Here is a 25,959-nt window from a genome sequence, read left to right on the forward strand (position 1 = left end):
AACAAAAGTTTAGGGGCACTTGGCTAACTCAGTCAGCAGTACATGTGACTCTTGATCTCCAGGTCCTGAGTTCAAGCCCCAGGTTAGGTATAGAGATTATTTTGAATTAAAAAAAGAAATGAGGGGGACCTGGGTGGTTCAGTCAGTTAAGTGCCTTCAGCTCAGGGCTTGATCCCCACTCTTCATCAGGCTTTCTGCTCAGTGAGGAGCCTGCTTCTCCCTCTCCCTCTCCTACCGCTCCCCTACCCCTGCACATACTCTCTTGCTCTATCTCAAATAGATAAATAAAGTATTAAAAATAAAATAAAATAAAGCATTGGCCTGAGGGCAGGCATCCAGTTTAAAAAAAAAAAAAGTTTGTGACTATTCTTTAGAACCTCTTAAAATACGTTGTGGGCCATTCGGGCAAAGATGAAATTTTCTCTCAAGCTGAGGTCTTGTTTGAGTGAAAATTGGAGCCCTGTTGAAAGCATTTGTACTTTTTATTTTTCTTACCTGCCAGTTATTTATGGTTTTTATTTTCTCAGAGAAAGAGCTATAGTTCTGTAAAATGAAAAAGAAGAGAAAGAGTGATTAAAGCAGATTTGATTCAATAGAGTATTTTGCTCAAATTCACCCATATTTCCAATTTCTAATGAAATGACAACCTAAGTCAAATTCAAGTTATTTAAATTTCTGTACCAAAAAAGAGGGAAGTAACAAAATTCTCTGAAAAGCTTATGAGATTTATACTTTCCCCAGAAATAAGTAGGGAAGTTGCTATTTATCATATAGGCTTTAAATTAGGGTAAAAGAAATTATGTGAACTGTTAAGAGAGGAACTGAGGCATATTTAAAATTTTAGGAGTTCTTTTGAGCAAAAACCAATTTGAATTGGGCAGCACCAAACTAGAAGTGCTTAAAAGAACTCTGATAGGAGCTCTGGGAAAGACTTTTATGGGGTGAAGGTGAAAGTAAAGCAAGGCAATTATTGATTGGCTATAGCTTAAAGGCCTAGTTGGCTGTTTGTGATTGGTTGTCCTTAGATCTCAATTTTGTCATCTTGAAGCATAAACTTGGATTTACTTATGCAGGCCATTATGGTTTTAGAGCCACTTCAGAACAACATTATTTTCCCCAAAAAAGGTCCAGAGCAGGGGTAACTGTAGAACAACCATAGCATCAGCAACGAAAGGATTTCATATGGAATAGCTGGACTATCTTGTCCCTTCCCGTTTCTTAAACACAAGGAGCACTGGGCTGAGGCTTTTATACCAAGCTGAATCCTTGAGAACTGCTCTCCAAACTTGTGGGACTGAATACTCCAACCCTCTCATCATTGACTGGTTCCCCTTAGGTGCCTCCAAAGTCACCTCATTACCATAACAAGAGACACCTTCCATCCTCTCCTCAAGGGAAATTGCAAGGGTTTTAGCAGTTCTGGCCAAAAAGGGCAATGATAACCAAAGATCAATAACATTTCTTACTATAAATCATAATATAACAGGTGGATGCATATTTTACATTGCTATGTCTTCCTATTTTTTGTTCCTTTTATTTTATGTAATAACCTATTTATCTTTTACAGTACTCTGTCAGGAAGTCTATTTTGATATTAATATAGCTTCTCCAGTTTTCTTATGCTTACTGTTTTCATAGCACCGTATCTTTTCCCTTCCTCTTACTTCCAGGCTGTCTGTATCTTTTTATGTAAAATGTTTTTCCTGGGGCACCTGGGTAGTGCAGTCAGTTAAGTGTCCACCCTTGATTTCTGCTCAGATCCTGATCTCAGGTTTCTAGGATCCAGCCCTATCTCAGGCTCCACCCTCAACGTAGAGTCTGCTTGAGATTCTCTTTCTCCCTCTCCCCTCTGCCTCTCCTGCACATGCTGTCTGTCTTTCTCTCTCAAATAAATAAATAAAATCTAAGTATATATATATATATATTTATTTATTTATTTATTTATTTAGAAAAATAAAGTGTTTCTCCTGTAGGTAGCACACAGTTGAGACTTGCTTTTTTTTTTTTAACACAGTCCAACAATTTCTGCCTTTTAACTGATGTGTTTAGTCCATTTGCACATAATGTAATTATCAGCATAGTTGATTTAAGTCTCTAATATGGCTACTTATTTTCATTCTACATCTTCTCTTTTTTGTTGATCTATTAGGCCTTTCTTACCTTCTTTTGGATTACCTGAATATTTTTTTTTCTCTTTCCATTTTATCTACTGGCTTCTTAGCCATATCTCTTCTTATTATGTTGCTAATGTTTGTTCTACAACTAACAATAGGATTACTTAGCTAATCAATGCCTATTTACTGTCAATATTATCACTATTCACACTTTACTTTTTATACCTGACAGTTTCTGTTTCCCATTTTTCAATTCTCACTTTCCACTTGACATTTTATACTCCATGCTTCACAAATGTAATAACTTTACAACAACAGTATAATTCTATTTATTCACTCCCCTGCTTTTACAGACATAGTAGGAAAGTAAAACTGCCATATTCAGACATTACTGCTTATGTAGAAAACTCAAAAGGATCCACAAAAAATTGAAAAAAAATAGCAGAGTTTAACAGATAGCTGGATATAAGATTAATATATAAGTCTGGTGTATTTCTATTCACCAGAAGGAAATAGCTAGAGAATGTAATTAAAGATTGAAAACGTGTGTAAGACTGCTACAAAGAAAAGTTATTAATCTGCATTGAGATATATTATCAGAGACCCAAATAAATGGACTTGTGATTTCTCTACCCTTGCCATTTACTACATAACAGTGCATCTATTGACTCATGCTGTCTCCACCTTCCCAAACTACTTGGGGAAGAGAGGCCAGAGATTAAGAAGGGACTTGTCTCTGAGTGGCTTTGTCAGTTAGACATCGGCCTTTGGCTCAGGTCATGATCTCAGGGTTCTGTGATGGAGTCCTCCTGCATTGGTATCTCTGCCCTGCAGGGATTCTGCTTCTTCCTCTCCATCTGCCCCTCTCTCCCACTTGTGCTCTGTTCTCTCTCCCAAATTAAAATAAATAAATAAATAAATAAATAAATAAATAAATAAATAAATAAATAAAAGCACGAAGAAGAAGAAGAAGAAGAAGAAGAAGAAGAAGAAGAAGAAGGGGAGGAGACTTGTCTCTGAGACCCTGGTTAGGAATACCCACCCTCACCTCTGGACGTGAGAATAGATTATATTTCTAATCTGTGAAATTATTATGCTTAAGGCAAAAAATTATAAGGCCTGGTAAAAAGTTCACTAACATAAAGAGATCAATAATGTCTCAGCTATGGCCAAATAGCTTAGTGAGTTCTGGCTGCAATAACAAAATGTCATAGACTAGGTGGTTTATCAACAGAGATTTTTTTTTTTCTCACAGTTCTGGAGGCTGAAAGTCTGAGATCAGAATACAAGCACCCTCAGGTTGCAGTGAAGTTCCTCTTCCAGGCTGTAGAATGCCAATTTCTCATTGTAGCCTTACACAGCAAAAAGAAGGTGAGAAAAGGGCAGCCTGGGGGGCGGGGGGGGGGGTGCTCAGCGGTTTAGCGCTACCTTCAGCCCAGGGCCTGATCCTGGAGACTGGGGATCAAATCCCACATCAGGCTCCCTGCATGGAGCCTGCTTCTCTCTCTGCCTGTGTCTCTGTCTCTCTCATGAATAAATAAAAATAAAATCTTAAAAAAAAAAAGGTGAGAAAACTCTCTGGGGTCCCTTTTATAAGAACACTAATCCCATTCATGAGAGCTCCACCCATGAATTAGCAGGTTTTACCTCCTAATACCATCACATTAATGATTAGGATTTTAATCTATGTATTTTAGGGGTATGCAAACATTTGGCTCATTGCACCAAAGTTTATAGAGATACTAACGTTTGGATTTGATGAATTTTGACAGTTTACCACATTCACAACACCATGCTTGATGTTAAAGGTTGATTCAAATTGTCTCTTAGGTCCAAGAACTCAGGCTAATGTGTGTGGGGACCTGTGTATATATACACAGATGTGTGCGTGTGTGTGTGTGTGCATAGACTGGGAATAGGGGAGGTTAGGGAAATATACATCTCAATTAAAATACCAGGCAGAAAGATACAAGTGCTAACTTTTTTCTTTTTAAAAAACAGCTGCTTTCTTATAAAATTAACGATTATTGTACTGAATATGGAAGAATGTAAAGAAAAATTCGGATTGATTGTATTTACATTACCCTCAAAATAATATTTTTCTGTGCACTTTTACAGAGATTTCTCTAAATGTTAGTCCACATTTGTATGAGCAGAAACCCTGTTCCACTAGAGTGTACCATCAGGCAGTCTGGATACCTGGGCTCTCTGTGAGCTCCTGGTAGAGCAGACACTTAATATCAGAGATAGGGACACTGGAACAGAAGTCCAGAAGACATGTTTTCTGATCTTTATGAAGCCCAGGACTGTGGAAGAAAACATGAATCTCCCTTGCAGATAGGCTTCTAATTTGTAAATTCAGTTAGATTAATTCAGGTTCCCTGAAAGAGATGGCTAGAGGGAGAGTCCTGGAGGGAAATACAAGGGAGGTATACTAGTCTCTTTTCTCTTCTTTCTTTCTTTCTTTCTTTCTTTCTTTCTTTCTTTCTTTCTTTCTTTCTTTTTCTTTCTTTTTCTTTCTTTCTTTCTTTTTCCTTCTTTTTTTCTCTTTAAGTAAGCTCTAGCCCAACATGGGTTTTGAACTTAAGATCCCAAGATCAAGAGTCTCACACTCTTCTGACTGAGTCAGTCAAGTGCCCCAAAAGGTATAATAGTCTTGAGGGCTAGGTAGATTGAACTTCAGCATCCAAAGATTGGAGGGAACAGGTACAATGATTGTGTGAGATTGGGTTTGACCATTTCCTGAGCTCTTCTTGGCTCCTTCAGAAGCCTGCATGCTCTGGATACAGGAGTTGTGAGATAGGAGAAAGTAAGGCAGGAGAGTAAGGTTCTTGTCTCCAGAGTCGAAGAGTGAATCTCATGGACAAAGGAGAGTGAGTAAAGCAACAGTTTTATTAAGCAAAGATACAGAAAAAGCTCTCAGGATTGAGAGAGGTCCCAACAGGATTTCTAATGTGGGCCTCCACTGACAGTCTTATTTAGAATTGACCAAGGAGCCTGTGGCTTTATTCTTGTGATGTCTTGGTTTGAGTAAGGACTAGTGATAACATCTTTAATGCCTTACTTTCTTTTTAGCATCTGGTTATTCTTTGTTGGTCACAAGTGACTGTCCTAAAAAAGACTACCACCACCCCTCCCTTGACACACAGGGCAGGGTGATCTAGTGTGTTCCCATACCTCTGGTTTTCTTACACGTCTGCATTTATGATTTCTGTGAGCCTGATCCCATAGACCCCTACCTGTCTCTCCCTACCTAGCCCTTCCTGTCCTTTACTCAAAAGCCCTGTTTCCCACCATTGTAGGGACCTATAGTTCTCCTGTGGAATTCAGACAAGATTCTCACCTACCAGGATAGAGATAAAAGGATCAGTTTGTAGTGGTCTGGAATAGATTGGTGACCATGCAGGAAAGGGCAGGGACCAGACCCTTGAGCAAACTAGGTCACAATGTAAGAGCATATGATGCTTGAACAGAAGGAATGTGAAGGGCTGATTAAGTGAGAATCTTTCTTATCCCTTCCTCTAGGAATCCACAAGGTAAAAATTGGAGAGGGCAATCAGAATGAAATGTTGATCATCCACATGAGGGATATCAGAGCCCTGGGGTTCTGTGTATTATTTCACACATGAAACATCTATCCTCAGTGGTAGATGAAGTCAGGAAAAATACGTGCATAACCCTACTATCATACATTTCTTTAGAAAAACAATGTCATGTCATATATGCCATTTACTTCTGTGCTTTATTCACATCAGGCAGATGGTAGCTTGTGAGGATAATCAGCTTAGCTATAGATGGAGGAAAGCTACACTAACATGTATATAGTATATAGTAGAACTAACTTATGAATTATAGTATAAGATGATTATATAAATAACCTACAAATTATGTGGAATAAAATCCAGTTCTCTAGGTTAGACATACCTGGAATGCCACATGAATTCAAAACATGAAGACATCAGATGTGGTTAAAGAAATCTGGATAAGGGACACTTGGGTGGCACAGTTGGTTAACATCTGATTCTTGGTTTCAGCTTGAGTCCTGATCTCAGAGTCTTAGGACTGAGCCCCACATCAGGCTTCATGATTAGCTTGGAGTCTGTTTGTCCCTCTTCCTCCTTGTTGCCACTCTCCATGCATGCTCTCTCTCTCTAATTAAATAAATAAAATCTTTAAAAAAAAAAAGAAGGAAAAACTGGATAAGCTTTGTGCTGGAGATGATACTTAAGGCTTAACTTGCCAGCAGAATTTGAACAGGCTGAAATTGCAAAGGGACTCCAGATGGAGGGAATCACAAGAAGAAAGATACAGAGGAAGGAAGACAAAGGGCACATACAAATGGTAACAGACATTGCTTTTTGAGGTGTAGATATCTTAAGATGGTGACATCTGGCAAGCAGTTAGGAATTTTTCTAGGGGTGTAGAATTGGCAGTCTTCTGCGTTGACATGGTGGTTAACACAAAGGAGGGAAATATCTACAGAAAAGAGATGAGACCTGAAGACAGAATTTTGGGGATAATCTCAAAATCAAAGGGAGAAAATATTCAACAACAGAAAGAAAAAACAAAAATCACAGAATTTTGGAGGACAGTATAGTGTACCTAAAAATGAGGGGCCTTGTTATTTAAGGAAGGAAGGAAGAATATGAACACCAAGGAAAGGCAACTTGCTGAGGCAGTCAGATGTTGACTAGTTTCAAAATATGAAGGGGTTTATGAGGAAATTAATTGAGTGAAAGCAGTATTGTTCCTTAGACTTGAGTACAGTTTCCCTATGACCTCTCGATATCTCCTGCTCAAGCTCTTTCAGCTGGAGTGGAGGGGGAGCCATTCTCAAGAAGGAATGCCTAATTGGTACAGGCTTCTCAATGTCGGGGTACTCAACTCAATATGCTCCTGAAGAGCTAAAGGATTGACACTCAATTTGAAGTCCTAGTAAATAATTAGGTGCATGGAACTTGGTGTCTTTTAGTCCTGAAGTAACAGAAAGGCTGGTTTTGAGAGATTTAAGAGAGAGGCGTAAGAGAGCAGTAAACAACTGTAGATGTCCCTAATATAAAAGATATATGTGGAATAGCACTGCTTCTTTCATGATTATTTATTAAACCACTCTCATCTTTGCAAGCAGTTGAGAAATAAGTATTTGTTATTCTTTAGTTTTGCCTTTGGTGTCTTTTGATTTTATCTTTGACATTTAAGATTCAGTATCATAGAAGGATCTATACCATGCTCAAAAGTAACAAACAAGCTATACTCCTTCGCAGGGAAGTCTTTAAAAAAAAAAGAAAGAAAGAAAAAGAGACATCTGGGTGACTCACTGGTTGAGCAACTGCCTTTGGCTCGGGGTGTGATCCCAGGGTCCCAGGATCGAGTTCTGCATCAGGCTCCCTTTGGGGAGCTTGCTTCTCTCCCTGCCTGTGTGTCTCTGCTTCTCTCTCTGTGTCTCTCATGAATAAATAAATAAAATCTTTGAAAAAAAATAAAGAAAAAAGAAAAAAAGAGATCACCCCAACTTGATCTCTATGATTTAGTTTAAATTTTATAATGTTGATTAATAATATGGGGTGCCTGACTGGCTCAGTCCGTAGGGCACGTGACTCTTGATCTCAGAGTTGTAAATTCGAACCCCACGTTGGGTGTAGAGATTACTTAAAAAAAATCTTTTAAAAAATTTTTAGATTACTAATAAATGTAGCTCAATAATACACAAAATAAAGTAGATTAAACCTGATTTATTACCTAAATCAAAAAGCTAGTGGATGCAAAAAGATAAGAGTTCAATTTAAATGTAATTAAACAGGATTCTCTGAAACAGAGAAGGCATTCTTGGGTGATGTGTAAAAATAGGAAAGCTTTCCTGAAGAACATATTACCTGAACATATGAAAAGATTTACAGTAGAGGGAGCTACGGTAAAGAAAGGGATATGCTTAAATTTAGTTTTCCAAAAGTCCATATGGACATTTAAAATTAGAATTATCAAGCAAAAAAAATATTATTTTATATAATGTCAGAAACTTCTGCAGTAAGCATCTGGAGAAATCTTTATTTTTAGAGGTATAAAGCATTACATTGGTTGCTTTGGCAGTAGTTATACTTGGAGATTACATACTCTGTTTCTTCTCCCAAACTCATCAATCAGCAAAATCACTCCTCCTCTCCTTGGGAGGGACGAGGGAAAGGATAAAGGTGGTTTCTTTTCCATACTATTCTAGAAAAATCCTTCCCCTCAAGGACATAAAAGCCTAACACCTCGTCAGTCTATAAGGTGACCACACATTCTGGTTTGCTGGGCACAGTCATGGTTTATACCCATTGTTCCCAGGTGGTTAATAGCAGTGCCACCTTTTAATTCTCAAAACTTCCCAATTCAGACAATAAATTTTATAGACACCCTACATATGTAGCAATTGCCCTATGTATACTCAGGAGACACACAATACCTAAAATAAAAATTTTAAAGACTATTCTTTCAAGGATCATTTCTACAATTTGTTACTAGAGAAGTTTCTCTGAATGTGTAGAGCACCAGAAACTACCGGGAGGAGGCGCAGCATCTCTCCAGACTGTGAAGCTGGTTTTTAGTGTTTGCTTCTGCAACGCCATTCACCATTGATATTGGTTATTTCTTCTCTTCCTTCGGGAGAGCAAGAGAGAGAGGATGCAGATGAGGAAATGAAGGAAGGAAGGAAGGAAGGAAGGAAGGAAGGAAGGAAGGAAGGAAGGAAGGTTATTTAAAACTTTCTACTTAGCCTACAAAATGGAGGAATTGAAATTGCAAAAAAAAATCATAAAATCAAACACGCAATAAAATTGATGTCAATTATATATGATACTTTGATTAACTTTATATAGGAGTTAAACTGAGTAGGAATAAGCAGGGTTTTAAAAATATTTAATTTATTTGAGAGAGAGGAAGTGTAAGAAAGAAAAGAAAGAAAGAAAGAAAGAAAGAAAGAAAGAAAGAAGAAAGAGTGAAAAGAAGCAGAACCTCCCCACCCCCATCAATAGAGAGCCCCAGGTGGGGCTCGATCTCAAGACCAGATCCCAGAACCCTGAGATCATGACCTGAGCCCAAAGCAGACACTTAACTGACTGAGCCGCCCAGACACCCCAGGAATACGCAGTTTTTACATATTTTACATATTTTTAAATACATATTTTTTAAATAACAAAAGGGTACAATTGTTAGCCATCTTCAATTAAGTGATTTATACTTTTTTACTCTTTGTTCCCAGGAGGGAAAAGGTCCCATGTAGTCATTAGTTGAAGCTAATGCGTGCACTGAAATAGCTCATCTATTTTTGTGACACTATTAAGGTCCACAGATAGAAAATCGGCCAAAATTTCTTCCCTGGATTAATAACTCCCAATACTACTCCCACCTCCACTTAATTTCACTTAAATTTGAAAAAGACTTTTAATAATTAAATTAGTTTTAGAAATTTTTAATAAGTTTTATAAATTTTTTTCAAGTGCAGGGGCCCCTGGTAGTTTCCATCTGTGCAGCATGCAACTCTTGATCTAGGGGTTATGAGTTCAAGCCCCACATTGGGCATAGAGATTACTTTAAAAAAAATTTTTTTTCCAAGTGCTTCAGTATGGAAACCAAAAATGAAATGAGAAATAATATGAACAAATGCCATAATTGAGTATATTCTTATAAGCCAACAAAGCGTAAGGAAATAAATAGGTAATAGGTAAAGGAAGATTAGTGAAGCCTATTTTTTCAAGGAGTTTACAATCTAGTGGATGAAATAGGCATAAAAAACAATGTGGTGGGCTCCCTGGGTGGCTCAGCGGTTTGGTGCCTGCCTTTGGCCCAGGGCATGATCCTGGAGTCCTGGGATCGAGTCCCATATCAGGCTCCTTGCATGGAGCCTGCGTCTCCCTCTGCCTATGTTTCTGCACCCCCCCCACCTCTCTCTGTGTCTCTCATGAATAAATAAATAAAATCTTTCAAAAAAAAAACAATGTGGCATAATAAATGATATTTCAAAATAACATTGATATTAAAAATGAGTATTACACTAGAAAGAATTTTTTAAATGCAGAGAAATAGTGACTACATTCTAATTGAATCATAGCAGATGATAGACTTACTTGATTTTTAAGTACCAAAAGAGAAGGAACTTCTGTTTTTACTTTATAATGAATTCACATACCAATAAATATATTGAGAAAAAATTCATATTAGAATTGAAATCAAAGACAGACCTAGTTTAAAATGCAAGACCCTTGTTTGTAGAAAAATATGTCTGATAAAAAGAACAAAATGAACAAAAAACACGGAGCCAAATGAATAAATGGGAAATGATTAACAAAAGTGTCAACAAAAGGATTCATAATTGCCTTTGAAAGTACTGTATTTTTTTAAAAGACCTAGAAAAATGATCCTACTGATAAAAGAATAGGGAATTGAAAATATTGGCTAAAAAGGAGCTATAAAAATAAATAATATTTTCTGCATTGCCTTCTAACAAGAAAATTAAAGGAAATGTGCAATTAAGGAAAAACAGTGTCTACATAAGGCTTAGGGAAAGGAAGAGGAGAGAATAGTACATTGAATGCGGGTCAAAGGGAAATAGCATTAATATAAACGGGTACTAAAGGAGCTTGTGAAGAGTTTGCTGATGCATTCAGAGCTGACTGACCAATGAGGGCACCCTCACTGAACTATTGCAGCAGCCTCTTACCAGTCTCTCACCTTGTTCTCTTGCTTTGTCCAGTCTAGTTGCAACACAGCAACTACAGCGTCCTGCTAAAAACTTGTCAGATCATGCCACTCTTCTGCTCATAATTTTTCAATGGCCTCCATGCCCCTCAGAGTAGATTAAGGTTTTATAGCATCCTAGTAAGCCCTATATGATTTGGTCACAGTTTCCTCTCTGACTCCTCTCCCATCTCCCCCAAAAACCTCTCTCTGGTCACATCAGCATCCTTGAAGTCCCAGCAACAGACCAGGCCACACCCTCAGGGACTTTGCTGCAGCTCAGTGGTTCTCAAAGGACGACCTAGGGATCTCTGTAAGTCCTCAGGATCTTTTCATGCGATCTCAATGGTCAACAATAAAATGAAAGATCTTTGGGGTCTTTAACATATTTTAAGAGTATAAAAGAGTCCTGAGACTAAAGCATTGAGAATCATGCCTCTCGTGAATCCACTCCAGCCTGGGGTAGCCTGGCCTCAGATATCTGCCCAGCTCAGTCCTATTCCTTCTTCAATACTTTGCTTGTACTTTACTATCCTGGTAAGGCCTACCCTGACCACCTCTTCCCAATCCCAGACTTCTCATTCTCTTTACATTTTCTCTTTTCCATGGTATTCATTACCTTGCAACATACTATATAATTTACTTAAATATCACATTTATTGTCTATCTCTAACTGTGATTAGCATTGCATAATATATAGAGTTACCAAATCACTATGTTGTACACTTGAAACTAATATATGATATGTCAACTATATTTTAACAAGAAAAATTTTAATTTAATTTTATTTATATATTTCCAAGACATATTGAAATAGTGGCTTTACAAAATGCAGCAAAGATACATACATTCATCAAAATTTAATTGGGGAAAAACATTTAAAGAACATATAAAAATAAAGGTAGCATAAAGACTGCAACTTTTTCTGGTGAACCTATGGCAAAAGAAAAGAAATCTTTGAAACATCTTGTATCAGTAATTATGTGCTCCAGCTTGAGGATGACACACACCACTTCCATCACTGTTCATTACTTATTAGCTAGAACTAGTCACCTGGCCCCACCCAAACAAAAAAGGGACCAAAAGTATACTCCTACCATTTATCTGAAGGCAGGAACCTGAAAATATTTGACAAATAGCACTACTGCATTTGATAAATCAATTCAATAACCAAGATTAATAAAATTTCATGTGAAATTAGTTCAGAATATACAATGATTGTAAAAAGCAAGTAAGTTCCAGTTTCATTATAAATAATAATTGGCTTAATCTTGACTTATATAGTAGAAAATAGGTTAAAGGAGACGCCTGGGTGGCTCCCCAGTTGAGTGTCTGCCTTGGCTCGGGGTGTGATCCTGCAGTTCTGGGATCAAGTCCCACATCGGGCTCCCTGCAGCGAGCCTGTTTCTCCCTCTGCCTAAGTCTCTGCCTCTCTATCTGTGTCTCTCATGAATAAATAAATAAAATCTAAAAAAAAAAGAAAAAAGAAAAAGAAAATAGGTTAAGATATATTACATTAATCATAATGAACTTTATTAGTGGTTTGGATTTGGGGGCATTTCATATCTTCCTTCCTTCCTTCCTTCCTTCCTTCCTTCCTTCCTTCCTTCCTTCCCTCTTTCTTCTTTTAGCAAATATTTGTTGAGCCCTTCTATGTATAGCTAATGGCTCTAGGTAATGGGGATACAACAGTGAATAGAAAAGATTCTTGCCTCCCACAGAGCCTACTGGGAGAACACTGACAATAAACAGGTAAGCAGAATTTCAAAATCAAAATAGTTATATATTGTGATAAATATTATAATGAAGATAAACATTTGATAAAGAATACCTGGGATAGTCAGAAAAGTCTTTTGAAAGTGATATTTGAGATGAGATGTATTTAGACTATAAAGGAGCTAGTTTTGCAAAGATCCAGAGAAAGAGAATTTCAAACACAGGGGACATGTGCAAAAGTCCTGGCATGACTGAGAAGTAGCAAGGAGTCCTGTATGGTTTGTACCGGGGGAAGAAGAAAGGTGAGAGATGAAGTTACAGCGCCAAGCAGAGACCAAACCATGTAGGGCTTTGTTGTTGAAGGTGACAGGTTTAGATTTTATTCTAAAAGGGGTACATAAGGGGAGCTTAAACAACCTCATGGCAGCAGGAAAAAAAGCAAAGATCTTGAGTGTAAGGTCTTTTGCTTCTTCTGGTTTGTAATATCATATTCTTTATCTACCAGGATATTGCCTACCTTTGGAGGTATTTAAGGCTGAAGTTTAAGTTGGGCGCAGCTGTCATTTGGCTTGTCTAGTTTCATGGTAATAACACTTGGGTGGCTAAATCTCATTATGTCCCGCTGGTCCAGGTCCCTGCTCTAGATCTGGCTGTGCTTTCTATTTGATCGGAGTCTCTTCTAACATCCTGGCCACTAGGCCTGTTGCTCTGCTAAGGTGACTCCTTCTGGCATGCTCTCCAGTCTGATGCTCAATAACTTGGGGTCAATGCCTACCACATAGAATCAGAGGCAGCCCAGGAAAGCTACGTGACCATAGTTCATTTTTAGATGACTCTGCTTAAAATTGGTGTATGGCAGCCAGCATGTTTGCTTCCTTCCAGAATCTCAAATGGTGAATAGGAGGGAAAAGTACTCCTCTGCTCTCAGTGTTCTTCTCACTTAAAGAATGCTTAGCTCTAGGCCAGAGCCAAAACCCACAGAGGGAAAAGTACAGAGACATCTGCTCCCCTCAATCTTATTTTCTTACTCTCTTCTTCTTCCCATTATTCTCCTTAGTTCAAAAAGGAATTTATCTGATCCCAGAGAAGGCCTGGCAATCATAGGTAGGAGTGACATCTCTCTATTGCTGGAGAACTGCTTAGCCAAATATCCTTCAAGCTAACATGGCTATTATCTTGCTGCACAATTCATATTTAAAGCATATGAAAAGCAGAATTTTAATTTATTATTTATTCTTTTTCAAGATTTCATTTATTTATTCACGAGAGACACAGAGAGAGAGGCAGAGACATAGGCAGAGGGAGAAGCAGGCTCCCTGTGGGAGCCAGCTGCAGGACTCGATCCCAGGACCCTGGGATCACGACCTGAGCCGAAGGCAGATGCTCAACCACTAAGCCACCCAGGTGCCTCGAATTTTAATTTATTCCATTTGCATTGCTACTATAACAAATTTTAAATTCACCTTACACAAAGGGAAGCTTCCTTAAAACCAAGATGAAAGTCATGAGCTCAGAAAAGCAAAAAAGAAAATTATATTCTCATTTTTTTTAAAGTACTCATAATTACTATTTGATTCAATCAATCTTCACATCAAATTTATATGTCCAGGGATCTTATTACTTCTATTTTAGGGAAGAAACTGATACTTATGAAGATATTTTTACTTTTTAATTTATAATACAAATTATCAAATTACATTATTGGGACTCCAACCATTCTGTCTACAAAACTCATGCTAAAATGCTTTCTCTTGAAATGTTTGTAGTTAATACTTACAAAGAAAGGAAAATAAAAGTCAAGGATTCCAGTATGTAACATGGATGAAGACAGATCAACTTAAAAATTTACCTTCTAACAAAAGCCCAAAAAAGCAAATAATCTGAAACAGAATCAAGTTAATATATTGCTTAGGAATGATGTAAGAAAGCCACAGAGCAGGAAGCAAGCTGGCATTGTTCTGGGCAAATGCTCAAGCGTTATGATCAACCCAAAATCTCAGTAGCTTAATAGAACAAAAATTTATTTTCTGTTTCCATTACATCTCCCATTTGAGTTGACAGACTTTCTGGTCCACACAGAGATCCACACAGAGATGAAGCTGCCACCATTTTGTTAGCTTCACCATCCTGGGCATGCACCTTCCTTAGTATTTTGTCAGGGGAAGAAAGATACCTGAGAAACTCTCATGGGCTTTTGACTTTCTCAGCCTGCAAACTAATACACTTATGTCCACTAAGATTTCACTGGTCAGAACAAGTCCTTTATACTCACCCAATTGCAAGGGAGCCAGGAAGAGTAGGAAAGCAAATGGAATGATTGCTCTGTCTCTGTCACAGCCCTATGAACCCTGATCCACACATCCAGCACCTACCCCCTCCTAATTTCAGATCTTTCATTTCCAAGGTTGCTTTTAGATTCAGAATAAATATTATCCTTGTTTTAGAGACTGCTTTACATTTTGTGACTGGGGAAGAATATTTCAAGAGCTTTGTAAATCTTTATTAAAGGTAAAATTACATGGGATGCCTGGGCAGTTCAGTGGTTGAACGTCTGCCTTCGGCTCAGGTTGTGATCCCAGGGTCCTGGGATGGAATCCCACATTGGGTTCCCTGCATGGAGCCTGCTTCTCCCTCTGCCTGTGTCTCTGCCCCTCTCTCTGTGTCTCTCATGAATTAAAAAAAAAAAAAAAAATCTTAAAAAAAAAGACCAAGTTACAGTTCTAAGGTCGTTGCAGGTAATCTATTTTTTTTTTAAAGATTTTATTTATTTATTCACGACAGATACAGAGAGAAAGAGACACAGGTAGAGGGAGAAGCAGGCTCCATGCAGGGAGCCCGACGTGGGCCACGATTCAGGGTCTCCAGGATCACACCCCCGGCCAAAGGTGGCACTAAACCGCTGGGCCACAGGAGCTGCCTTCTATTTTGCTTTTAATGAAGTAGTGTTTATGTGATGAGAACACATCTATTCTTACCCATGTTGGGAATAAGATACCCATGCAAGTAGAAACGTAGGGTCTCTAGTGATTGTGTGGTTTCTGTCACCACTACTTGCTTGTGACTACTTACTTGGCCTTTCTTCTGGTTTAAATATAAAAGAGTGACTTAAAAAGTCAAGCACCCAGCTTTTCACTTACACTGACAGGTTTCCATTTACAGAATTCCTTATTACATTACAGAATGTGGAATAAGAGAAATGTGCAAATTTGAATATGAACATGGCGTACCTAAAACTTAATGTAATAAGAACTAAATTGATATATTTAGGAAATGTAAGGAAGTAGCACCATCTGGTGGGTAACAAAGAAAGAATGTGGAGAATCACTGAATGTGTATTGCGGGTGCTTTTTAAAATTATTATTGCCATAGACATAATCAGGTTTTCAAATGAGACTTTTTGGGAGCTTTAGAATTGAGACCTGAGGAATCAAATCCTCATCTGAGAAAACAGGGACAAATGCATGGTATGTGCCTTTTCGTATTACCATTTCTGACTGATGTTTGTTCACATGAAACGCAGGTCAATTAAAGCAGCCTTGGTGATGATGAGAGGGTTATTTACAACCTGAGACTATTATCACCAAAGAGCCTAGTATCTTGGTAATTTTAGACAGTTTACACATGCCAGGCCCAGGCACTGAGTACTGGCTTCCAATTATTAGTAAAGCGCCAACAGGGGGCCTTCTTTCATTTTATTTTTATCAGTACCAGAAATAATTGTTAAATTTTTCTCTTTTTGACAAAGGCAAGAGAAATAAAAAAGTTTTCAGCTTTTCAGTTTTGAAGTATCCATTTACTTAGCTGACATTTTTTCACAACTTGAAGATTGCTTCCTTGCGAGATTAAGTTTGGAGTTCAATTTGGCCATTTTTGAAAGGTTAACTTCGTTAAATAGAGCAACAATGTAATAAATCTGATCTGGAATTCTACCCTGATACTTTTATCTCATATTTTCTGTGATGTTCAGCAGCAAAAAGAGAATAGTAGACATTTTACATAAGAAGGGAAGGGTACAAGCTATCCACTCATTTATCAATGAGCCTTATCAAGCCAGACTTCTTTAAGATTTCTTTTTAGTTGACTTTTCCCCATGCATCTCAAAACCATATGTTGTATTTTTTTTCCTAAGGATTTCACTTATTCACTTGAAAGAGAGAGAGAGAGAGAGAGAGGGAACAAGCAGTGAGGACGGTCAAAGGGAGAGGGAGAAGCAGATTCCTCGCTGAGCAGGGAGTCAAATGCAGGGCTCAATCCCAGCAGACACTCAACTGACTGAGCCATGCAGATGCCCCCATATATTTTTTTTAAGATTTTGTTTATTTACTTAAGAGAGGGAACAAGAGAGAGAGAGCACAGAGGGAGAAGGAGAAGCAGACTCCCCACTGAGCAGAGAGCCAGACTTAGAGCTCAATCCCAGGACCCCATGTGTGATCATTAACCTGAGCTGAAGGCAGACACTTAACCAACTGAGCCACCCAGGTGCCCCCAAACCATGTGTATTTTAAAGTACCTGAGTATATATAGCTAAAATTTCTGGTCAGCAGGCTTCTGTGGTCAAGAGAGCTGGCATAGCCCAAAGGTTAGGGAAAGCCCAGACTCTTGAACCAGATTCCCAATTTTCTGAGATTCTATTATCCCTCAGCTCTCACTTCTAATTCCCATGCCTTTCACCCTAAGCAACTACTAATTTACTTTCTGTCTCTACAGAGTTGCCTATTTTGGACATTTCATACAAATGGAATAATACAGTAAGTGATCTCTATAACTGGCTTCTTTCTCTTAGCATTATGTTTCCAAAGTTCATCCATGTTATAGTACATATCAGCACTTCATTGTTTTATGCTGAATAATTTCCTTTGTATGGATATACTACATTTTGTTCATCCATTCACCTATCAATGAACTTTTGAATTATTTTTTTAAGATTTATTTATTTATTCATGAGAGACAGAGAGAGAGATGCAGAGACATAGGCAGAGGGAGAAGCAGACTCCCTGTGGGGAGCCTGATGAAGGACACAATTCCAGGATCCCAGGATCATGCTCCAGGCCAAAGGCAGATGCTCAACCACTGAGCCACCCAGGCGTCCTTGGACTTTTGAATTATTTCCATCTTTTGGCTATTATTAATAATGCAACTATAAATATTAGTGCACACATTTTTATGTGGATATGTTTTCATTTCTCTTGAAACAGAGTTAGTAGGCCCTGGGAGTGATATTACTACATCATATGATAACTCTATCTTTAATCAAGACTACCTGATTTTTTAATTCTCTGTTCCTTGCCCTGTGTTTTGGGGCAAGTTATGCCTCAGTTTGTTTATCTATAAAGTGGCACCAATAGTACTTCATGTGGTTGTTTTAAAGATTAAACAAATAACAATGTGAAAAGCTCATAATATATCCATAAACATCACCTAAGTGGATTTTTAAAATTAATTCCCAGATTTTCTTCTTTAAAGATTTTGTGAGAATCTTTAAACCAGAATTACATAAGGAATATTCTCAGGTTTGGTCAGATCTGGATACTTCTTGCTCAACAGTCCCAGCTCTGCCAACCATTTTCTGTTCTCCCATGATGTCTACCTCCATACCATTCCCTGTTTGAATTGTTACATCTTTTCTTCAGTGTCTTACAGGGTTTTAAATAGTATTTATTCTTTGCATTGGCAAAAGTTCAAAATTCACTTTAATACAAGCTTTATAGAGGCTTCATTTCCCTACAATATAGTTTGCAAACAGTTGACTTCCTGATTTACTTATAAACTGTGGGGAAGGTTTTTATTTATTTTCTTGGCTCTTTACTCTTAACCTGAGCATCCTACCCTATGTGTCTCTGTCACATGGCACTGGAGGAACTCATTTTATTCTTCTCCATTTGCTTCTTGGGGTCCAAACTGAAATGGCTCTCAACATGGTATGGGGCCATGACTCTTCCCTGGTAACTATTATACATTCTACTAATAGTTTTTCTGATTAAGCCAGTCATGCGGGATGCCTGGGTGGCTCAGTGGTTGGGCGTCTGCCTTCAGCTAAGGGCATGATTCCAGGGTCTGCGAATGGAGTCCTACATCGGGCTCCCTGCGAAGAGCCTGCTTTTCCCTCTGCCTTTTTCTCTGCCTCTCTCTCTGTGTCTCTCATGAATAAATAAGTAAAATCTTAACAAAACAAAATAAAATAAAACCCAATCATGCTTATAATTGTGTAGGCTACATTGATAGTAAGCTCCCAAGTCCTGAAATGCTCTGTTTAACACGACCTAGAGGATTCTGGCTCACAGATTTTTTTCCCCTACAAAAACAGTTAGGTTGGCATAAAGATCAAATATATTTTATAGCTACCTATCCACCAAATACATCAAATTATTCTTTGGCAAAGAAGACAAAGGGGAATTGTGTTTACTAGTAGCTTACCATGTAGCAGACACTAGTTGCTTTAAGGAATATTTTAGAGTAGTCAAAGTCGGAGCATGACATAAGGTCCTCTGTATGCCCCTGATAGCACAGCTTTGGGTGACAGAATGTTCCAGGAGCTTTGTGACCATCACAGAATGCTCCCAAGGACTGAAACAGATGCCCAGACATACATCTTGTTTTCCATGCTCCCAGGACCTGTAAAAGAGCGCTCAAACCTGGTTCACATGTTGCATTCAGGCATCCAGAAATCAGTCTATGGAAATGGAATCCCCCAAAGGAGGTTGGTCTGGAGACAGGGACCTCAGAACCTATGAAAAGCTATGGAAGAACAGGCCTGAGCTGGTAGTTTGCCCAAATGTCAGAAGGAGTAGTGGCAGCAGGAGGCTGTGCTTGATCTTCCCTGACATTTCCCTTCTCTCCCTCAGCTTGAATAGGCAATGAAAGCAGAAGGCAGGGACCTAAGGGGCTTAACTGTTGAAGTATCTCTGATCATGGGACCCTAAAGGATTTTTCTCTACTGTCCAGAAGGAAAGAGAAGCATAAGATCAGCAACCTAGGGATAAGAGAAGAGTTGTGAGAATGAAATGAGTGCAGGCATTCTTCACCCACAGGGCTTCCCAGACAGAATAAATTAATATGGAGCAATACAGAGTGTATTTCATAATAATACCTTCCATTATATCTGTGAAATATGCACACTTAATATACCCACATAGGAAATAGGATAAAACAAGAATGTTTGCTATTATCTGGGGTAGCAGATCTGCCTTTGGGGACTGAATGTGTGTCTTTGCTCAAAACATTCCCTGCATTAGAAATACCTGCCTTTCCAGTCATCCTTTGTCCAGATGGGAGGTGACCTATTCTTTTAGGCCCAGTTCAATGACCCTTCTGTACTGAAATGCCCAATGCCTCTAGTTGAAAGTGGTTACAACCTCCATTGAACTCTGTTCCTCTTTTAGTATTAATCACTTTATGTCCAGAATTATAGTTTGGGTGTGTTTCTGTTGTTCCCACCCTGACAAAAAGTCTTCTTGAAGGTAACAGTTACTGATAAATCAGTGTTTTCATCAGAGCCTGCTCTAGGTCCTTGTCTAGTATGTTTTGATAAATACATGGTGAATAAATAAACTTTTGGGTCATTTTGGTTTCTGAGCTTTAAGTTATTCTCTCCAATTTGTGCAATAGCAAGTCCTAAAAGAAACTTCTATCAGAGTGACTGTAATCTTTTATGTATGGTAGTGGTCTGGTGGTAAGCATTTATTAGGTAGTAAAGGAATGAACAGTAGCAGCCTGGGCTTTAGCTTTGAGTTTGAGAGTTGGCTTAAAATGACATTTTAAGTGAGGGAATTTGTGAACAGAGGTAGTAAAATCACACAGGCTTTGAAGTGTACTCTGGTGACTATACAGTAACCAAGGTACTTCCTTGTTCTCCCATGACATGTTCCTGATATTTATCAGTGATATAAAATCACTGCTAAAATTGTAACAAAAGCAAAGTACAAATGTCTGTGTACTTATCAAATATTTCACTTTCAAAGATATTTCTGTGCCCCCAACGAACAATGTGTACTTTCCATCCAAATTTGGAACACTTTACTAGCTTCACATTATGTAAATAGACACGGTATCACAGAAATACAATGACTTCTTAGGGGAAAAAAGCAGAGCTGAAATCTATTTTAGATCGAAGAATTTTAAAATTCTAATTCAATGTGTTTGACATCCAATATTCCTTGTACCTTGGGGGAAAGCTCATCAAAATGGTATGACTGGAGGATAGAGATTTGTTCTTCAGTTCTATTCAACTAGTTTTACATTTTAATGCATCTAAAAATCCTAAAACCAGAATCACTCTAGAAGATAAGAATAATAATCCACAGTATACTGTGCTCATTGATCCAATTTTGATTGATTGATAACATATAGTAGCACTATGTTGAATGCTAAAGATCCATCCATGATGAAAACCTAGCCCCTACCCTCAAAAAGACCACTGTTTATGGGAGTAGACACAAACACCAAACCAACTGGTAAATCTTTATTTTTGTTTAATATCATTTTAATTTTCCCTGCAAATTTAGTCAGTTTGTCATGGTAAAATAAATGGTCTCCTTTCCTAACTTGTACCTGAAAAGATAAGGTCTATTTTCTCTTTATATGGCAGCTGCCCCTCCCTTACCCAAAATACACAAACAGAACAATTCAGAAAATTTAACTGTTTGGGATTCAGGCCCATTGAGGAAGATTATATTGAATTATCTCAGAAGGAGAGTGGATAGAGAAATTGAGTTATTCTTTGGATCTGAACTCCTGAAGTGGGTAAGGACAAGGGTCCTATATCCAATCAGAATCCCAGTAGGTGGAATGACCGGTGGTAAGGAGCGCATATCAGTGGCTGGTGGTTCAGTCTCTACAGCTATAGCCTTGCAAGCCCTGGGTCTGAGTTGTAGAAAGGGCCTACCTTCCAGTAGGCCACATGGGCTTGAGCAATGGACATGACAACTGGGCGACAAGAATGAACTCAAGTCAAGAATCCTTTCTCCATGATGATGTAGAATGAACTATATAATACTCCTGGGGAATCATGAACAACCTCAAAGAAGGACTCTCTAGTGATTAATATTAAAGGTGTTGGGATGCTTGGGTGGCTCAGAGGTTGAGCGTCTGCCTTCGGCTCAGGGCGGGGATTGAATCCCATATCCGGCTCCCTGTGAGGAGCCTGCTTCTCCCGCTGCCTATGTCTCTGCCTCTCTCTCTGTGTCTCTCACAAATAAATAAATAAAATTGATAAATAAATAAATAAATAAATAAATAATAATAAATACATAAATAAACAGATGTGTTGACAAGGGAATTCAGACAAGATTTATTTTTTTTTATTTTTTTTTATTTATTTTTTTTAATATATTTTTTTAAATTTTATTTATTTATGATAGGCACACAGTGAGAGAGAGAGAGAGAGGCAGAGACACAGACAGAGGGAGAAGCAGGCTCCATGCACCGGGAGCCCGATGTGGGATTCGATCCCGGGTCTCCAGGATCGCGCCCTGGGCCAAAGGCAGGCGCCAAACCGCTGCGCCACCCAGGGATCCCTTGATTTATTTTTTTTTTTTAACATGGGGCTTGAACTTACAACCCTGAGATAAAAACCTGAGCTGAGATTAAGAGTTGGACACTTAACCAACTGAGCCACCCAGGTGCACCTTATTTTGATTTTTTATAATAAGGTAATACAACTTTTGTTTTGTCCAAGTCTCATGTGGTAAATTTGTATCCCTTATAACACATATGGTGTGATAAGTACTAAAATAGAGTGGATACTATGTGCTCATAGTAGTAAGCAACTACCGTATTTTCTATCTTTTAAAATGTGTTTGATCACTTTAACATTTTCGTATTGGAAATGTCTTAAATGTCACATGTCTTAAACTGATGCATATCTTTAATATTCTACTTGTGTGCTTTGATTTAGCAAAAAAGCTGATACCTTAGAATCAAGAAAATATCAAAATACGCTGGGGAGCTAAGAGGGAGAAAGGAAAGCACCATATAGAATTGATTTTTTGATTGATTCAAAAGACGAGTAGTAGGGACTCCTGGGTGGCTCAGCGGTTAAGCCTTTGGCTCAGGGTATGATCCTGGAGTAGCTGGATCGAGTCCCACATCGGGCTCCCTGCATGGAGCCTGCTTCTCCCTCTGCCTATGTCTTTGCCTCTCTCTTTCTGTGTCTGTCATGAATAAATAAATAAAATCTTTAAAATAAAAAAAAAGATGAGTAGTGAACAAAATGAAGTAAAGACAGCATGTGTGTAGATGGAAATATGTGGGAAAACACAGCAGCGCAAGAAAACCTGAGCATTATTGGCAGGGGAATGATTTGGCAACTCTTTTAACTAATATATAAAAACTACTTGTTGGGCATTTATTTAGAGGGTATGGAAAATTATATTAATAAAAATTTGACATAGAAATAAATTCCTTTACTGATTGACATCTATTGGTCAGAGCATGGTCAATGTTCTGAAAGAATGTGACCAATTAGTTGGATACAGATCCTTAGATTACAATTTTAAATAAAAAGATTGATTATGTCCCCAGTAAGCAGCATTGTGACCTGCATTGTGGACCTTGGAATTGTGGCTGTTTGTAACTGCTTGTTTGCAAGAAAGTTCAGCATAGATAGCTAATTCTAGCAAGGAGAGTTTTGTTTTAGATTTTTATTTCCACCGAAGGGCTTGCCTCTTTTGGCACAAATGAAGTTTGGCCAAGGATGACAGGTCAAAGCCTGCATTATCTGGCAACGTATTACCAACATAATCCAGGGCTGTGCAGCACTTTTATAGGTTGGCACTGGGCTGAATTTGTCCATGCCACGCCTTAATCTAACTCTGAGTTCAAGGCACTTTGAGAAGTTAAAATGTGTTTATGGGAAGGAGAGGAATTGAGGCAATATAGCAAATTATTATTTTAATGAACTGCTTGGGCATACATGGTCTCTCTTGATCTCCACATTATTATGAGGCATCATCACCTCCATTTTAAAGATTATGAAGCTACTACTGAGGAAATTAACTTATCTTAGACAAGGGTAATCTGATAGTAAATAAGTAGAAAATGGAGTGTAGGTCCCCTGAATCTCAGCTGATGTGCTGCCCCACTACCCACCCCATCCCCCAAAACAAGCACGTGGCTATCCAATCCAAGTGAGTTTTTCATTTGTTCAAAGAAATCAATATATTAAACGTTTCAGTAATTGTTTATTCCACAAATATTAAAGCAAATGAAAGGATGAAAGTAAAGTAACTGGTTTAGGTTAGAAAAACACCATCTTTCCCTTTGTTACACTCAACATAAAGGTCCTCTACACAATTAACGGGCTCCTAGTTGCAAATGGTGGACACTGTGGCTCATGATCTGACTCCTTCTAAGATGTGAATCATAACAAAAGGGACAACCACCTAATTGGACCCAACGATTGCCAGGGAACCCTCCCACATCCTGAAAGTCTCCTGGTTTTCAATGGAGTGGGTAGCTGTTGTGAAAATTGGCAAATTCAAATCTAAGCAGTTGTGGCTTATAAGACTCTTGATAGAGTTAAGGTAAGCAAAGTTATTTGTAGCAAAATACATGCAAGGAAAGTCCTCTGGGATAAACATTCCTAAACAAAGTTGCTGAAACACTGTGGATTTTTAACCACAAAGTAATTCCCTAGTAATCAGTTTTGAATGCTGACAGGCTTGTTTTCTTCCTGGTTTCTTATTTCTGACCTCTTTAATTCCCTTCTTTAGCAACAGTAAGAATATTCCAAAATAATTCTTTCCACGGACTCTGTCAGCAGCTGTGAAACCTCTAAACTTCTGTTTTTATTTGGTTAGTCATTAAGTGAGGTCAGTGTGGGGCTTATGTCACACTTTGTAATTGAATTAAGCAGCTTTTCAACTGGTGAAAAATGTAAGATTCTCAATTACTATTGCTATTTATGTAGTACACAGCAAGTGTGCTAAATTTCTGACTAATATGTTGAAATCATTCATCTGGCAACATTTTAATTTTATTTTTTCATTGTGTGTGTGCGCTTTCTTTTAGTTTTTTTTTCCTTGTTATTTTAATAAATAGACTGAAATTGAAGAATTTGAAAAAAATCAAAACTGGACATACTTGAAAATGCCAGTATAATTATTTATGATACAGATGGAAGACTAAAGTAAGTAACATTTAAACCACAGAATTAAACCCTCTTTTACAAATATAGTCTGCTGCTGTTACATGGACACAGTCACATATACACAGCAGCCAGATACCTGGAAAGTTCTTGCTAAAATAACAAGATTAGCCTGGGGCTCCTGGGTGGCTCAGGGGTTGAGCATCTGCCTTTGGCTCAGGTTGTAATACCAGGGTTCTGGGATCAAGTCCCGTATCAGGCTCCCTGTGCAGAGCCTGCTTCTCCCTCTGCCTCTTTCTCTTTATCTCTCATGAATAAAAATCTTTAAAAAAAAAAAAGATTAGCTTATAAACATAGTTTATGACAATTACTGCATTGAAAAAGAGTGGTCAAATGCTATTGTGCACAGTGGTGATTCACCGTATTTTATCTCATTGGTAGAACTTTAACATACCTGTGAAAGCTCCTTTTCAGGATCTTAAAGAATTAGCCTTCTAACACTGAAGTGTACTCACTTGTGTCATAAAGTCATAGTCATGGGAATCATAGGTAATTTCCTCAAAATCCTTAACTAGTATTTAAAGAGCCTTCATATTTTGTTCCCAATTATCTTTAAATTTCTATTTGTCCCCTCGGCACCCTTGCCTACTCCCAGCAGTGTGAATCATGGGTTTTTCTGGTATTTCTTCTCTCTACAAACAATTCTCTTTGCCTGGAAATACTTCTACCTCTGCCTGTCATTTTAATCTTCTCTGCTCACATAGCACCTCCTCAGTAAAATCCTTTTCAGTGACATTGGGTAGAGGTGAGCAGGTACTGTGTTTTAATGTCACTTTGTTTATACCTGTTATGTGAACCAGATTAACACCATCCTGGATAAATCTGCCATGACTGCTCCATGACCTGAAGCCTTCCTGAACACAGCGTCGTCCCCCCCCCCCACCATTCTTTTCTTTTGTTTAACCACACCCTTAAGTACATACTTAAGGCATAATGTCCTTGATCTACTCTGGAGATATGACTGTGACACATATGTATTCTCAAGCATTCCCCTCCAGGGTGGTCCCCCAGCATGTACTCGCTAATCTGTAGGGCTATAAAAGCAGGTCTTATGGGAGGTGGGGTTGTGGAGATCTCATCTTGTGGCCACATGAAGACATGCCTTTGTTCATAAGTCCCCTTAATAAATATTTCCTGTCAAGCTGTACTTCTTAGCCTTTTTCTTTGGTTCTCCAGCTCCTTCAGCCTTTGGAAGTCATTTTGCATATACTTCCGTTTCAAGCAAATAGCACCTAATGCAATCATCTGTACTTTACTGCTAGATTAACCCCACTA

The 25,959-nt window shown here is 38.3% G+C and overlaps 1 protein-coding gene and 1 non-coding gene across 3 annotated transcripts in view; one reads left to right on the plus strand and one right to left on the minus strand.

Moving 5' to 3' along the window:
* The window catches only part of HYAL4 (hyaluronidase 4), a 95,126-nt gene that overhangs the window by 39,032 nt on the left and 30,135 nt on the right, over window positions 1-25,959 (minus strand). The window contains exons 2-3 of one of the 2 annotated variants that reach the window (XM_055307299.1): window positions 6,039-6,284; window positions 496-543 (exon numbers count right to left, since the gene is read on the minus strand). The exons of the other annotated variant lie outside the window; for it this stretch is intronic. The gene's annotated coding sequence lies outside the window, so the exon portion shown is untranslated. The remainder of the gene's footprint in view (window positions 1-495; window positions 544-6,038; window positions 6,285-25,959) is intronic. 2 annotated transcript variants of the gene reach the window in all.
* On the plus strand, window positions 8,574-8,787 carry LOC129498315 (small nucleolar RNA U3). Its single transcript, XR_008662104.1, has one exon. It is a non-coding gene; the product is annotated as a small nucleolar RNA U3 (small nucleolar RNA).

Source organism: Nyctereutes procyonoides, unplaced genomic scaffold (genome assembly GCF_905146905.1).
Source record: "Nyctereutes procyonoides isolate TBG_1078 unplaced genomic scaffold, NYPRO_anot_genome, whole genome shotgun sequence".
Lineage (NCBI taxonomy): Eukaryota > Metazoa > Chordata > Mammalia > Carnivora > Canidae > Nyctereutes > Nyctereutes procyonoides.